Below are 14,226 nucleotides of genomic sequence, written 5' to 3'. Positions count from 1 at the left end.
AAGGGATCCCATGAAATACCTTTCTGGAATGGGCGTTTGGTGCAGTGATTTAAGTCATTTGGAATGCCTCTATCCTATATCAGGATGCCAGTTAAAGTTCCATTTCCTCTGCTTCCAATCCAGCTTCTTGCTAATGTGTACCCTGGGAGCCAGCAGATGATGGTCCCTGCCACCCACGTGGGAGATCAGGCTGGAGTTCTTGGTTCAGTTCCAGCTGTTGAAAGCATTTCAAGAATTAGCCAGCAGATGGAAGATCTCACTCTCCTCTCTCTCTCTCTCTCTCTGCCTTTCAAATGACACAAAAACAAACAAAAAAATCTTTAAATCATACTTTCTTTTATCTTGTAGAAATCCGTCCACATTAGCTGACAGAACTTGCATTCACGTTCCTAATGCCTGCCTCTCACCCCTGCGGTGGTACTTCATTCTTGATAAGCATTTCCTTCTAATGAGCACCCCTTCTGTTTCCAGTTGGGTTTCTTCCCCCACTCCAAAAATATCACAGGGAATACCTTTTGTGCATTTCCTTAATCACTAGCGATTTCCTTTCTGTGGCTAGATTCTCAAGACTGGGACTATTGGGTTGGACAGCGCGAATATTTTTCATATGATGAGATGTTGCTAGACAGTTTTACAGTCAAAGTGCTCACACTCCTACCAGTGACACTGGCCACATCCATTTCCTTTCTCCACACCCCTGCCAGCAGCAGGTGTTAGCTTTCTCCCTAGCCCGTGTGGAAACCTGAAGGGACAGCTCATTGCTCAAGTTATGTGTGGTTCCCTCACCACTCGGCCTGAGAGCACCAGTTTGTGTGTTTGTTTTATTTGGAGTGGGTCTTCTGTGAATTGTCAGTTCATTTCCTTTCCCCAGATTTCTTCTACATGCTTATAGTATTTGTCTTGGAACAGCTCTCGTACTATTGCTATTAATATTACTCTGCTATTAATCCATTTTACATACAAGGGGACTTCAAAAAGTTGAATGGAAAAACATGAAATTCAAAGGTGAGTTTGACACAGAAAATGTCAGAAATTCATACATAATTCTTTATATATGTATGCATTTTCTGTCATCTTTTTGAAGACCCTTATATATTCTACATCCTGCAACCATTTCCAGTGTCCTGTGCTATCCACTGATTTATTTGCTTGTTCCCATGTCACAGCGTGATATATCTGATTGTCAAGACCGCCGAGTCCCCTGTGTTTTCCAAAGTCAATCTCCCTACTCTCTCTAACCACACTCTACTTGGTGTTGTTTTTTTCCACGCCTTTCTTGGATATTTTTGGGCATTTTTTCCATACATATAAATTCTGAAAATATTTTAGACAATTAAAAGTAAACCATTTTAGGATACTACTTGGAATTGAACTAAATTTGTGTATTGGTTTGGGAACAATTAACTTTTTTTATGGTAGGACTTCTCATATCAGAAATGTTATTTTCAAATCTGTTCAGATATTTTACACACATCTATGCACAAGACTTTGCAGTTTTCCCATAGATATTGTGAATGTTTTATTAAATATTTTCTCCTATTTATATAGACTGTGTTGCTATTATAAATAGAATTTCTCCCACTTTCATTTAGGAGCGTACTGTTAGAGCAGAGAAACATTGTCTTTTAACCTTTACTTTATATACCACTGTCTTACCAAATTATGTAATGAATTTTGTGAGTGCAGTTTTTGCTAGGGCCTCATGGATTTCCACGTATATAATTATATCCTCTGCAACAAATGTACTAACATCCTTTCTAACGTGCATACCAGATATTTAATAACTTGTTCCTGGCTTTAATGGAAATGGTGTGGTGATTGTGTTTTCTAATTTGGATGGCATTTGTGCTTTGTTTGCAGATAGTCTTTAGTAAGTTAAAACATTTCATTGTTTATTCTGAATTTTTATTAGAAACAGTTGTTGAAATTTATCAGACTCCTTTCAGAATCCATTTGTCTAACTGTGGATTTGGCCCTTTGTTGAGTTAATGTAATAGGCTCTGTTGACATTCTCTGAGGGAGATTTTCTCATAGCAAATCACCCCCACATTGCTTGGAGGAACCTTGTTGGGGGACAGGTGTTCAGACACAGCAGGTGCCGTATCAGAGTGCCCGTTCAAGTCCCAAGTCCCAGCTCCTTTGCCTTTTTATTTTAATTTAGTTTATTTATTTGAAAGACAGAGTTACAGAGAGAGGTAGAGACAGAGAGAGAAGTTGTCCATCCGCTGGTTCACTCCCCAGATGGCCACAATGGCCGGAGCTGTGCCAATCTGAAGCCAGGAGCTTCTTCTGGTCTCCCACGCGGGTGCAGGGGCCCAAGGACTTGGGCCATCTTCTACTGCTTTCCCAGGCCACAGCAGAGAGCTGGATCAGAAGAGGAGCAGTGGCGCCCAAGTGGGATGCTGGTGCTTCAGGCCAGGGCTTTAACTCACTGCATCACAGCACCAGCCCCAGCTCCTCTGCTTCAATCCAGTTTCCTGTCGACGCACTGTGGTAGGCAGTGGTTGATGGCCTGAGTGCTTGGGTCCCTGATGCCCTGTAGGAGGCCCAGATGAAGTTCTGGGCTCTTGGCTCCAGCCTGGACCAGTTCCAGCTGTTGAGGGCATTTGGAGAGTGAATCAGTGGATGGGAGATCTCTGTCTGGTCTCCTGCCTCTGTCACTCTACCTTTCAAATAAATACTTAATTTCGTAACTCTTAAAACAAATGATACAAAGCACCTAAAAAAAACTTTCTTGGTTGTGGAGCATCATTTGGGGAGAATGTGCTGATGTCTACTTGCTAATATTTTGTTGAGAATTTTTCATTTTATTTGAAACTGATACATAGATTTACTTTTATAGAAATAAACTTTCGGGGCAGCGCTGTGGTGCAGCGGGTTAATGCCCTGGCCTGCAGTGCCGGCATCCCATATGGGCGCCGGTTCTAGTCCCGGCTACTCTTCTTCCGATCTAGCTCTCTGCTATGGCCTGGGAAAGCAGGAAGATGGCCCAAGTCCTTGGGCCCCTGCACCTGTGTGGGAGACCTGGAAGAGGCTCCTGGCTTCGGATCGGCACAGCTTCGGCCAATTTGGGAGTGAACCATTGGATGGAAGACCTCTCTCTCTCTCTCTGCCTCTCTTCTCTGTGTAACTCTTAAATAAATCTTAAAAAAAAGAAAAAAGAAAAAAAAACTTTCTTGTATGACTTAAACATTTCTCCCAAACGCTTTCCTTATTCCCTATCTTATCTCTTTGGCCCCTTTTCTCAGCAGGCTATGAAGTATTTATTCTTTTCTAATATTAACCTTTTTGAAAGATTTTACATGTGCTTATCCTTACTCGTTTTGTGTTTGTTTGCTCCTTTTTCTTTGTTAATTCTTATTCTTCTGTTTTTAAGTTGACCTCTTCATAATTCATAATTTCTTAAATGAAATAATAGGTTCTTTTATGTTTGTCTTTTTTAATAACTGCGTTTGAGGCTGTGTTTCTCTCGGACGTTGTTTGCTCTTTGTGCTTAGGTGCCTGAGGTGCCCGTGACTTCTCTTCCATGGGTCTTTCAGCTTCCACTCAGGGCTCTGGCTCTCTCGCCTAGTGCAAGCTTTCTTGTTTGTTTAGGGTTTTTTTTTTTTTATTGTTTTCTCAACAATGTACATTTTCTTTCCTGGAGCTCTTAGATATTTTTAATGGTTACTAATTGGAATTCCTTATCTTTTCTGTCATGATTTCCAACTTCTCCTATTTTTGCTCGATTATGTTGAACTTCCAGGTCACTCATTCAGATCCTGACCATAATGACCATTCTCTCCTTTAACTCACTTTCTGAATTTTCAATTGAGAAATTATATGCTTTTATTGTTCACTAGTGATTTTTTTCCCTGTATATGAACTTGGGCTCTTTAAGTGCTTCTATTTTGGTTTTGTTTTTTTTAGACTTATGTTTCCACCTGTCTAATAATTTTATTTCCTTGGATGTGTGTCCTAATTTTCTCTGTTCTCCCTCTCTCTGTCTTTGGGCTGTCAACAGAGGGGGTGTTATTTTATTTTAGTTTAGTTTTGGTTGGCTGGATGACACACCATTCCATTGTCCAGCTGCACTTGGTTTATCCATTCACCTACTGAAGACACCTTGGCTGCTTCCCAGTTTTGGAATTAGGAATAAAGCTGTTGTAAACATCCACAAACAGGTTTTTATATGAACATAAGTTTTCAACTCTACTGGATAAATACCAAGGAGTGTGCTTCTTGGATCATATGTTAAAAATATATTTAATTTTTTAAGAAACTGCCAAGCTGTTTTCCAGTGGCTGTACTATCTGTGTTCTTCCTGCTGAGTTTTAAGAATTCTTTTTGGCTGGAGCCACGGCTCAATAGGCTAATCCTCCACCTAGCAGCGCCAATACACAAGGTTCTAATCCCGGTCGGGGCGCCGGATTCTGTCCCAGTTGCCCCTCTTCCAGGCCAGCTCTCTGCTGTGGCCCAGGAGTGCAGTGGAGGATGGCCCAAGTGCTTGGGCCCTGCACCCCATGGGAGACCAGGAGAAGCACCTGGCTCCTGCCTTTGGATCAGCGCGGTGCGCCGGCCGCAGCGCACCGGCCGTAGCGGCCATTGGAGGGTGAACCAACGGCAAAACGAAGACCTTTGTCTCTCTCTCTCACTATCCACTCTGCCTGTCAAAAAAAAAAAAAAAAAGAGTTTAAGTTTTTTGTCAATATTTTGTCACAGTCTTTGGTTTATCTTTTCATTGTCTTGACAATGTCATTTATAGAGCAAAAAATTTAATGAAGTTCTTTGACTTTTTATCAGAGTTTTATAACTTTACTCATATAGATTTTCTGCATGTTTTTCCAGGTTTATACATAAGTATTTAATTTTGGTGGTGATATGAATGTTATTGTATTTTTAATTTCAAATTTTACTAGTCCCTTGCTGGTATGGAGGAGAGTAATTGACTTTCATATCTCAACCTTTTATCCTGACCCTTATTCTAATTACTTACCAGTTCAGGAGTTTGTCAGTTTATCATTTTTTTTTTTCTTTCTTGAATTGTATCTTTGGTGTTGCATCTGAAAAATCATTGCCACAGCCAGCTCTGTGGCAAAGTACATTAATCCTCCGCCTGGGGTGCCGGCATCCCATTTGGGTGCCAGTTCTAGTCCCAGCTGCCCCTCTTCCAGTCCAGCTCTCTGCTATAGCCTGGGAAAGCAGTAGAAGATGGCCCAAGTCCCTGGGGCCCTGCACCCGCATGGGAGACTGGGAAGAAGCACCAGGTTCCTGGCTTCGGATTGGCACAGCTCTGGCCATTGTGGCCATCTGGGGAGTGAACCAATGGAAGGAAGACCTTTCTCTCTGTCTCTCCCTCTCACTGTCCGTAACTCTACCTCTCAAATAAATAAATAAAATTTTAAAAAATTTTAAAAAATCATTGCCAAACCTTAGATTATCTAGATTTTCTCCTATGCTATCTTCAAGCAGCTTCATAGTTTTGCATTTTACATGTAGGTCTACAGTACATTTTTTAGTTAATTTTTGTGAAGAATATAAGGGTTGTGTCTAGATTTATTTCTTTTCACATGTGGATGTCCAGTTGTTCCAACGCTATTTGTTGAAAAGACTATTTTTTCTTCATTTTATTGTGCTTGCTCCTTTGCCTAAGATAAATTGGTTATATTTATGTGTAGCTATTTCTGAACTCCATTATGTTGTACCAATCTATTGTGTCTTCTTTCATCAACACCACACTGTTTTGATTACTGTAGCCTTACAGTAAGTCTTGAAGTTGAGTGTTGCCAATCCTCCAATTTTGTTCTTCCCATTCAATATTGTGTTGGCTGTTTTAGGCGTTTTCTTTCCCTGAATAAATTTTAGAATCAATTTGTCAATATCCACAAAACAAGTTGCTAAACTTTTTAAATTGGAATGTCATTGAATCCCTTTAAATCAAGTTGGGAAGAACTGATATCTTCATAGTATTGACTCTTTCTATCCATGAACATGGAATAGCTCTCCATTTTTTTGGTTCTTTTTTGATTACCCTCATCAGAGTTTCATAGCTTTCTTCATATAGATTTACTACATGTTTTTTCCATATTTGTACATAAGTATTTAATTTTAATGGTGCTAATGTGAGTTTTATTGTATTTTTTAAATTTCAAATTATACTTGTTCCAGGGCCGGTGCTGTAGCACAGCAGGTTAATGCCCTAGTCTGAAGTGCTGGCATCCCATTTGGGTACCGGTTCGAGACCTGGCTGCTCCACTTCTGAGCCAGCTCTCTGCTATAGCCTGGAAAGCAGTAGAAGATGGCCCAAGCCCTTGGGTCCCTGCACCTGCGTGGGAGACCCAGAGGAAGCTCCTGGCTCCTGGCTTCAGATCAGCACAGTTCCAGTCATTACAGCCAATTGGGGAGTGAACCAGCAGATGGAAGACCTCTCTCTTTCTCTCTCTCTCTGCCTCTCCTCTCTCTGTGTAACTCTGACTTCCAAATAAATAAATAAATCTTTAAAAAATTATATTTGTTCCTTGCTGATATAGAGAAAGACTGACTTTTCTGTATCAACCTTTTATCTTGCAACCTTATTATAATTGCTTATTAGTTCAGGCACTTTTGTTAGCCCTTCCAGATTTCCTACATAGATGATTATGTCATCTAAAAACTATTTTATTGTTTCCTGTTCAATATGCCTATCATGCTTATCAGTATACCTTTTATTTCCTGATGTTACTGCATTAGCTAGGAATTACAGTACAATGTTTGCTGCTTCACTCCCTAAATGACCACAACGGCTGCAACTGGGCCAGACTGTCAGGATCTAGGAGCTTCTTCTGAGTCTCCTACAAGGATGCAGGGGCCCAAGCACTTGGGCCATTTTCCACTGCTTTCCAAGGTACATTAGTGGGAGATGGATTGGAAGTTGGAGCAGCCAGGAGTTGAATTGACACCCATATAGGATGTTGGTGCTTTAAGGAGTTTTAATCCGCTATGGCACAGTGTCAGCCCCTTGAATTGATTTTTGTATAAGGCTTAAGGTAGGGATCTTGTTTCATACTTCTGCAGACGCAGATCCAATTTTCCCAGCATCATTTGTTGAAGAGACTGTTCTTTCTCCAAGGATTGATTTTAGCTCACGTGTCAAAGATTAGTTGATTGTAGATGAGTGGATTAATTTCTGGGGTCTCTATTCTGTTCCTTGGCCTACATGTCTTTTTTTATTATTATTATAACTGCCCAGTAATATGTCTTGAAGTCTGGTGTTGTGATGCCTCCAGCTTTGTTTTTGTTGTCTAAGATTGCTTTAGCTATTCAGAATTTCTTGTGTTTCCATATGAATTTTAGCATCATTTTTTCTAGTTGTGAGAAGAATGTCCTTGGTATGTTGATTGATATCACACTGAATCTGTAAATTATTTTTGATAGTATGGACACTTTGGTGATATTAATTCCTCCAATGTATGAACATGGAAGATTTTTCTTTTTATGTGTGTCTTCTACTTTTTTCTTTAATGTTTTGCAATTTTCATTGTGGAGGTCTTTCACCTTCTTGGTTAAATTTATTCCAATACCTTTAATTTTTTATAGCTATCAAGAAACATAATTTTAAATAACCAATGTATTCAGAAGAAATCACATGGTATATTAACATTTTTAATTGACTTAAAATGAAAATATTATATTGAAGCCTGTAAAATATAACTACAGCAGTGTTTAGAGAAAAATGTATAGCTTTCAATGCTTACATTACAAATAAAATTTCAATTCTACTCCCTAGATTTCCATCTTAAAAAGATATAAAAGACAAAAAAATAAACTCAAATAGATAAAAAGAAAGAAACAATAAAGTCAAGATTAATAATACAGAAAATAGACAGTAGAGAAAACAAACAATGAAAAAAGTCAGTTCTTGGAAATGATTGGTAGAAGTGTTAACTTCCTACTGACTGATAAGAAAAAAAAAGAGATAAAACAGAAATAACAAGAAAAAAATAGACATCAAGTAGATTCTATAAAGGAGAACAAGAAAATATGAACAGTTTTATGTCATAAGATTTATTAATTTTAAAAATGACCAAATTTCTTTTAAAAGTTACTATGACTCACAAAGAAATAGAAGTGTTAATAGACCTATATCTATTACAATATTAAAAAAAAAAGCTGACTTTCCCACAAAGAAAATTCTGGCCTAGATGGTTTCACTAGTGTATTTTATCAAACATTTCAGGATGTCATATAAATGTTACACAAACTCAGAAATTAGAAGGGAAGGGCCATTTCTCAATGCATTTTATGATGACAGCATATTATTCTTGATAACAAAACCTGGCAAAGACATTACAAAGAAAGAAGACTATAGACCAATATCTCTCATAAGCATCAACACAAAAATCCTTTAAAAATTTAGGAAATCAAATCCAGCAATATATTAAAATAAGAAAAAGGAATGCAAGGATAGCTTTATATTGAAAAAGCAATCTATACATGTTACTGAAAATAGATACTTAAATAATAGATTGTTTATTTTGTGTATATATATATATCGAATTTGTTTTTTTCCCTCGATATCATGCTGTTAAAATCCATCCATGATATTTTGGGTGCCTTTGCTCACTCATTCTATTGAGTGAATATGCATATAGTTTTTTCTAGTCCCAACAACAGGAATAATCAGATAGTGTACAAGAATATGCCTAGAAGTAGAATTGCTAGGTCTTAAGAAGTGAGAATGTTCCGTTTTACAAGATAATACCAGATTGTTTTCCCCAAAACAGAATAGCAATTTGTACTCCTACCAGCAATAAACACATTTTCTGTTGACTCACATCTCTCCAGTATTTGTTTTTGTCAGATGTCTTCATTTTTGCCACTTGAAAGGTACAAAATGATTCCTCACTGTGAGCCTGGCTTGTGTATCCCCTCTTACTGATAAGACTGACCATATTTTCAATTGTTTTTTGCTTGTGTTACCTCTTCTGTAAAATGCCTGTTCATTCATTTTATTTAGTTTTATATTAGATTATCTTTTTTCTTATTAATTTAAAGAAGTTCTTTGAATTTTCTAAAAATAGTATTTTCTGTTGTATGTGTTACAAATGTCTTTTCTCCACAGGAGACCTTGAATAGCTAAAGCAATCTTGTACAACAAAAACAAAGCCGGAGGCATCACAATACCAGATTTCAGGACATACTACAGGGCAGTTGTAATCAAAACAGCATGGTACTGGTACAGGAACAGATGGATAGACCAATGGAACAGAATAGAAACACCAGAAATCAACCCAAACATCTACAGCCAACTTATATTTGATCAAGGATCTAAAACCAATTCCTGGAGCAAGGACAGCCTATTCAATAAATGGTGCTGGGAAAACTGGATTTCCATGTGCAAAAACATGAAGCAAGACCCCTACCTGACACCTTACACAAAAATCCACTCAACATGGATTAAAGACCTAAATCTATGACCCGACACCCTCAAATTATTAGAGAACATTGGAGAAACCCTGCAAGATATTGGCACAGGCAAAGAGTTTCTGGAAAAGACCCGGGAGGCACAGGCAGTCAAAGCCAAAATTAACTATTAGGATTGTATCAAATTGAGAAGTATCTGTACGGCAAAAGAAACAGTCAGGAGAGTGAAGAGGCAACTGACATAATGGGAAAAAATATTTGCAAACTATGCAACAGATAAAGGGTTAATAACCAGAACCTACAAAGAGATCAAGAAACTCCACAACATCAAAACAAAGAACCCACTTAAGAGATGGGCCAAGGACCTCAATAGACATTTTTCAAAAGAGGAAATCCAAATGGCCAACAGGCACATGAAAAAATGTTCAAGATCACTAGCAATCAGGGAAATGCAAATCAAAACCACAATGAGGTTTCACCTCACCCCGGTTAGAATGGCTCACATTCAGAAATCTACCAACAACAGATGCTGGTGAGGATGTGGGGAAAAAGGGACACTAACCCACTGTTGGTGGGAATGCAAACTGGTTAAGCCACTATGGAAGTCAGTCTGGAGATTCCTCAGAAACCTGAAGATAACCCTACCGTTCGACCCAGCCATCCCACTCCTTGGAATTAACCCAAAGGAAATTAAATTGGCAAACAAAAAAGCTGTCTGCACCTTAATGTTTATTGCAGCTCAATTCACAATAGCTAAGACCTGGAATCAACCCAAATGCCCATCAACAGTAGACTGGATAAAGAAATTATAGGACATGTACTCTACAGAATACTATACAGCAGTAAAAAACAATGAAATCCGGTCTTTGCAACACAATGGAAAACATCATGCTGAGTGAAATAAGCCAGTCCCAAAGGGACAAATATCATATGTTCTCCCTGATCGGTGACAACTAACTGAGCACCAAAAAGGAAACCTGTTGAAGTGAAATGGACACTATGAGAAACGGTGACTTGATCAGCCCTTACCCTGACTGTTGATTAACAACTTAATACTTTATCCCTTTTAGTATTTTTTTGTTCTACTTAATACTTTTGGTTGAACTCTGTAATTAATATACAATTATTCTTTTATTTATTTTATTTTATTTTTTATTTTTATTTTTTGACAGGCAGAGTGGACAGTGAGAAAGAGAGACAGAGAGAAAGGTCTTCCTTTGCCGTTGGTTCACCCTCCAATGGCCGCCGTGGCCGGCACGCTGCGGCTGGCGCACTGCGCTGATCCAAAGGCAGGAGCCAGGAGCCAGGTGCTTTTCCTGGTCTCCCATGGGGTGCAGGGCCCAAGCACCTGGGCCATCCTCCACTGCACTCCCTGGCCACAGCAGAGAGCTGGCCTGGAAGAGGGGCAACCGGGACAGAATCCGGCGCCCCAACCGGGACTAGAACCTGGTGTGCCAGCGCCGCTAGGCGGAGGATTAGCCTATTGAGCCGCGGCGCCGGCCAATATACAATTATTCTTAAGTGTTGAAACTTAACTGAAAAGTGATCCCTGTTAAATATAAGAGTGGGAATAAGAGAGGGAAGAGATGTACAATTTGGGACATGCTCAAGCTGACTTGCCCCAAATGGTAGAGTTAGAAACATGCCAGGGGATTCCAATACAATCCCATCAAGATTGCATGTACCAATGCCATCTCACTAGTCCAAGTGATCAGTTTTAGTTCACAATTGATCATAGTGATAAGACTAAGAGTCAAAAAGATCACATAAACAAGACTAGTGTCTGCTAATACTAACTGATAGAATAAAAAAGGGAGAGAACGATCCAACATGGGAAGTGGGATACACAGCAGACTCATAGAATGGCAGATGTCCTAAACAGCACTCTGGACTCAGAATCAGCCCTTAAGGCATTTGGATCTGGTTGAAGAGCCCATGAGAGTATTTTAGGCATGGAAAGCCAAGACACTCTGGAAAACAAAACAAAACAAAACAAAACAAAACACCCTATATGAAAGATCTCTGCGAGTGAGCACAGGTCATCAAAGAAGGAGGTACCTTTCTCTGAAGGGAGGAGAGAACTTCCACTTTGACTATAACCTTGTCTAAATATGATCAGAGTCGGCAAACTCAAAAGGCTTCCATAGCCTTGGCAACTCATGACAAGAGCCTAGGGTGATTACTGACGCTATAAACAAGAGTGTCAATTTGTTAAGTCAACAATAGGAGTCACTGTGCACTTACTCCTCATGTAGGATCTCTGTCCTAAATGTGTTGTACATTGTGATTTAATGCTATCACTAGTACTCAAACAGTATTTTACACTTTGTGTTTCTGTGTGGGTGCAAACTGTTGAAAGCTTTACTTAATATATGCTAAATTGATCTCCTGTATATAAAGAGAATTGAAAATGAATCTTGATGAGAATAGAAGAGGAGAGGGAGCGGGAGATGGGAGGGTTGCGGGTGGGAGGGAAGTCATGGGGAGGAAAAGCCATTGTAATCCATAAGCTGTACTTTGGAAATTTATATTCATTAAATAAAAGTTAAAAAAAAAAACAAATGTCTTTTCTCCATGTGTGGCTTATCTTTTTCACTTTTGAGAGGCCTTCTTCATGAGCCAAAGTTCTTTACTTTAATGTAACTGAATTTATCAAACTTTTATTTTATGGCCAGCACATATGATATATTATATAAGAGATTCATGGTCAGAAAAATATTCACCTCTACAGCTCTGAAAGTTTTTAAAGTTTTGCATTTGACTTATAAATTCTTAATTCATTTAGAATTGCTTTTGTATTTGGTATGAGGTAGGGATCCAATCTCAATTTTTTTCTTTATAAGTAATTGTGCCTTATCATTGCTTTCAGGTAGGAAAAGTGACAAGGAGAGACTAAGAGAAAAACCTCTTGGGGTTTGGCTTTGTGGTATAGCAGGTAAAGCTGCCACCTACAACACCAGTATCCCATATAGGTGCTGATTTGTGTCCTGGCTGCTCTACTTATGATCCAGGTGCCTGCTAGTAGCCTGGGAAAGCAGCAGGTGATGGCCCAAGTACCTGAGCCTCTGCCACCCATGTGGGAGAACTAGATAAAGCCTGTGGCTCCTGGCTTCAGCCTTACCAAGCACTGGCTGTTGTGGCCATCTGGGAAGTGAAGCAGTGGATACAAGATCTCTCTCTCTCTCTCTCTCTCTCCCTCGCCCTCTCTCCTTCCTCCCTCTCTTTCTCCCCTCCCTCCTTCCTCCCTCCCTCCCTCTCTCTCTTTCTCTGTAATTCTGACTTTCAAAATAAATAAATAAATAAATAAATCTTTAAAGAAACAAACAAAGCCTCTTGACCTCTGTTTTTCTCCTTAGATTCCCAGGGGAGAAGGCCAAGTCACCTGCTTGTGAGGCCACAGGCCAATGTACTGCCCAAAGAGTTATCATCTAATTGTAAAATGGGAAGAGACTTCTGACTTACTGAATCCATCACAGAGAAGCTTCAGCTGAATCACCCAGGACAAACAAGCCCGGGGCTCATTTTTAGGTATCTCTGCGGAAAGGTTTTTTATTCCACCCCTTGACTGCTTTTCTTAGAATGTTGTCTTGCTATGGAATCATGCTTTCTTCTTTCACATTATAATAGCTTGTTACAGGGCCGGTGTTGTGGCGTCGCAGGTAAAGCCACTGCTTGCAATGCTGGCATCCCTTACGGGTGCCGGCTCAAGTCCCGGCTGCTCCACTTCTGATCTAGCTCTCTGCTATGGCCAGGGAAAGTAGCAGAGATGGGTCAAGTCCTTGGGCCCCTGCACCCGCGTGGGAAACCTGGAAGAAGCTCCCGGCTCCTGGCTTCAGATCGGCATGGCTCCAGCCATTGTGGCCAATTGGGAAGTGAACCAGCGGATGGAAGATTCTCTCTCTCTCTGCCTCTCCTTCTCTCTCTGTGTAACTCTGACTTTCAAATAAATAAATAAATCTTTTAAAAAATAGCTTGTTACAGTTATAACTTGCATGTGAATCCCAAACCTTTCCGAAGATTAAAAGCCAAAATACATTTGAATTAGTGTTGCAAATAAGGATTTTGAAGCTAGCTTTTACCAGCCTATAAAACATGAACCACTTTTTTTGGACCACATTGCAACATTGCTCTGCTCATGGTCAGGGTCCTTAAGCATAGAAAATATTGATAGCTTTTTTTTTTTTCTCAGTTTGAAAAATATCGAGTTCAGTTTCATGTTTTAAAGCTTACCCTAATCTAACTTTTACTTCTAATGAACATAGGGAAGAGAATAACTACACTGATGGCATTCTGAATAGGAATTTCTCTAAATAATAATAATAGCGATGGCAACCAAAAAACAAAATACCAACTGTGAATTAAAATCTAATTCTCAGGAATTTGAACTTCTTTAAGAAACAGGGAAGCAATGGGCAAAAATACTTAACTAGGCTATGGTTCAATTTTAGCAATTACATGCTAAAAATAGAACAACAGGAAGGCCCTACCAGCAGCAAAATCTCCAAAGGCAACATAGGGACAAGGAGAGAGAAACCTCACTACCTTGATTTTATCAGAACGCCCTGTCTACATTTATTCCAATATCATAAATATATCTACATTAAAATAAGAATAAAGAAACAAGGATGCCCTTTTATAATTCAAATACAAGATCATACTCTTGGATAGCTATTTTATCTGGTAATAAATGTGATAAGTGTCTTCTTATTTGTAAAGTATTAAGATGAAAATAGGAAATTTACCCAAACCTAATCTTCTTTAAGAAAAGTCATAAATGCTTTAATTTCTTCCTACTAGATTTGGATGCTCTTCTTCCCAGGTAAAATTTTCTTCTAGGTACCCATC

At 39.1% G+C, this 14,226-nt stretch overlaps 1 long non-coding RNA gene across 1 annotated transcript in view; it reads right to left on the bottom strand.

Moving 5' to 3' along the window:
- LOC138843185 (uncharacterized) overlaps window positions 1-14,226 on the bottom strand; it is a 102,562-nt gene continuing 88,336 nt past the window's right edge. The window contains exon 3 of the long non-coding RNA XR_016236514.1: window positions 1-214. This is a non-coding gene — a long non-coding RNA (uncharacterized LOC138843185). The remainder of the gene's footprint in view (window positions 215-14,226) is intronic.

The sequence above is a fragment of the Oryctolagus cuniculus genome, chromosome 6, assembly GCF_051225735.1.
Source record: "Oryctolagus cuniculus isolate XC-2025 breed Fujian yellow rabbit chromosome 6, ASM5122573v1, whole genome shotgun sequence".
Lineage (NCBI taxonomy): Eukaryota > Metazoa > Chordata > Mammalia > Lagomorpha > Leporidae > Oryctolagus > Oryctolagus cuniculus.
The sequence above is the reverse complement of the archived record's forward strand: the minus strand, read 5'-3'. Positions and strand labels throughout refer to the sequence as shown.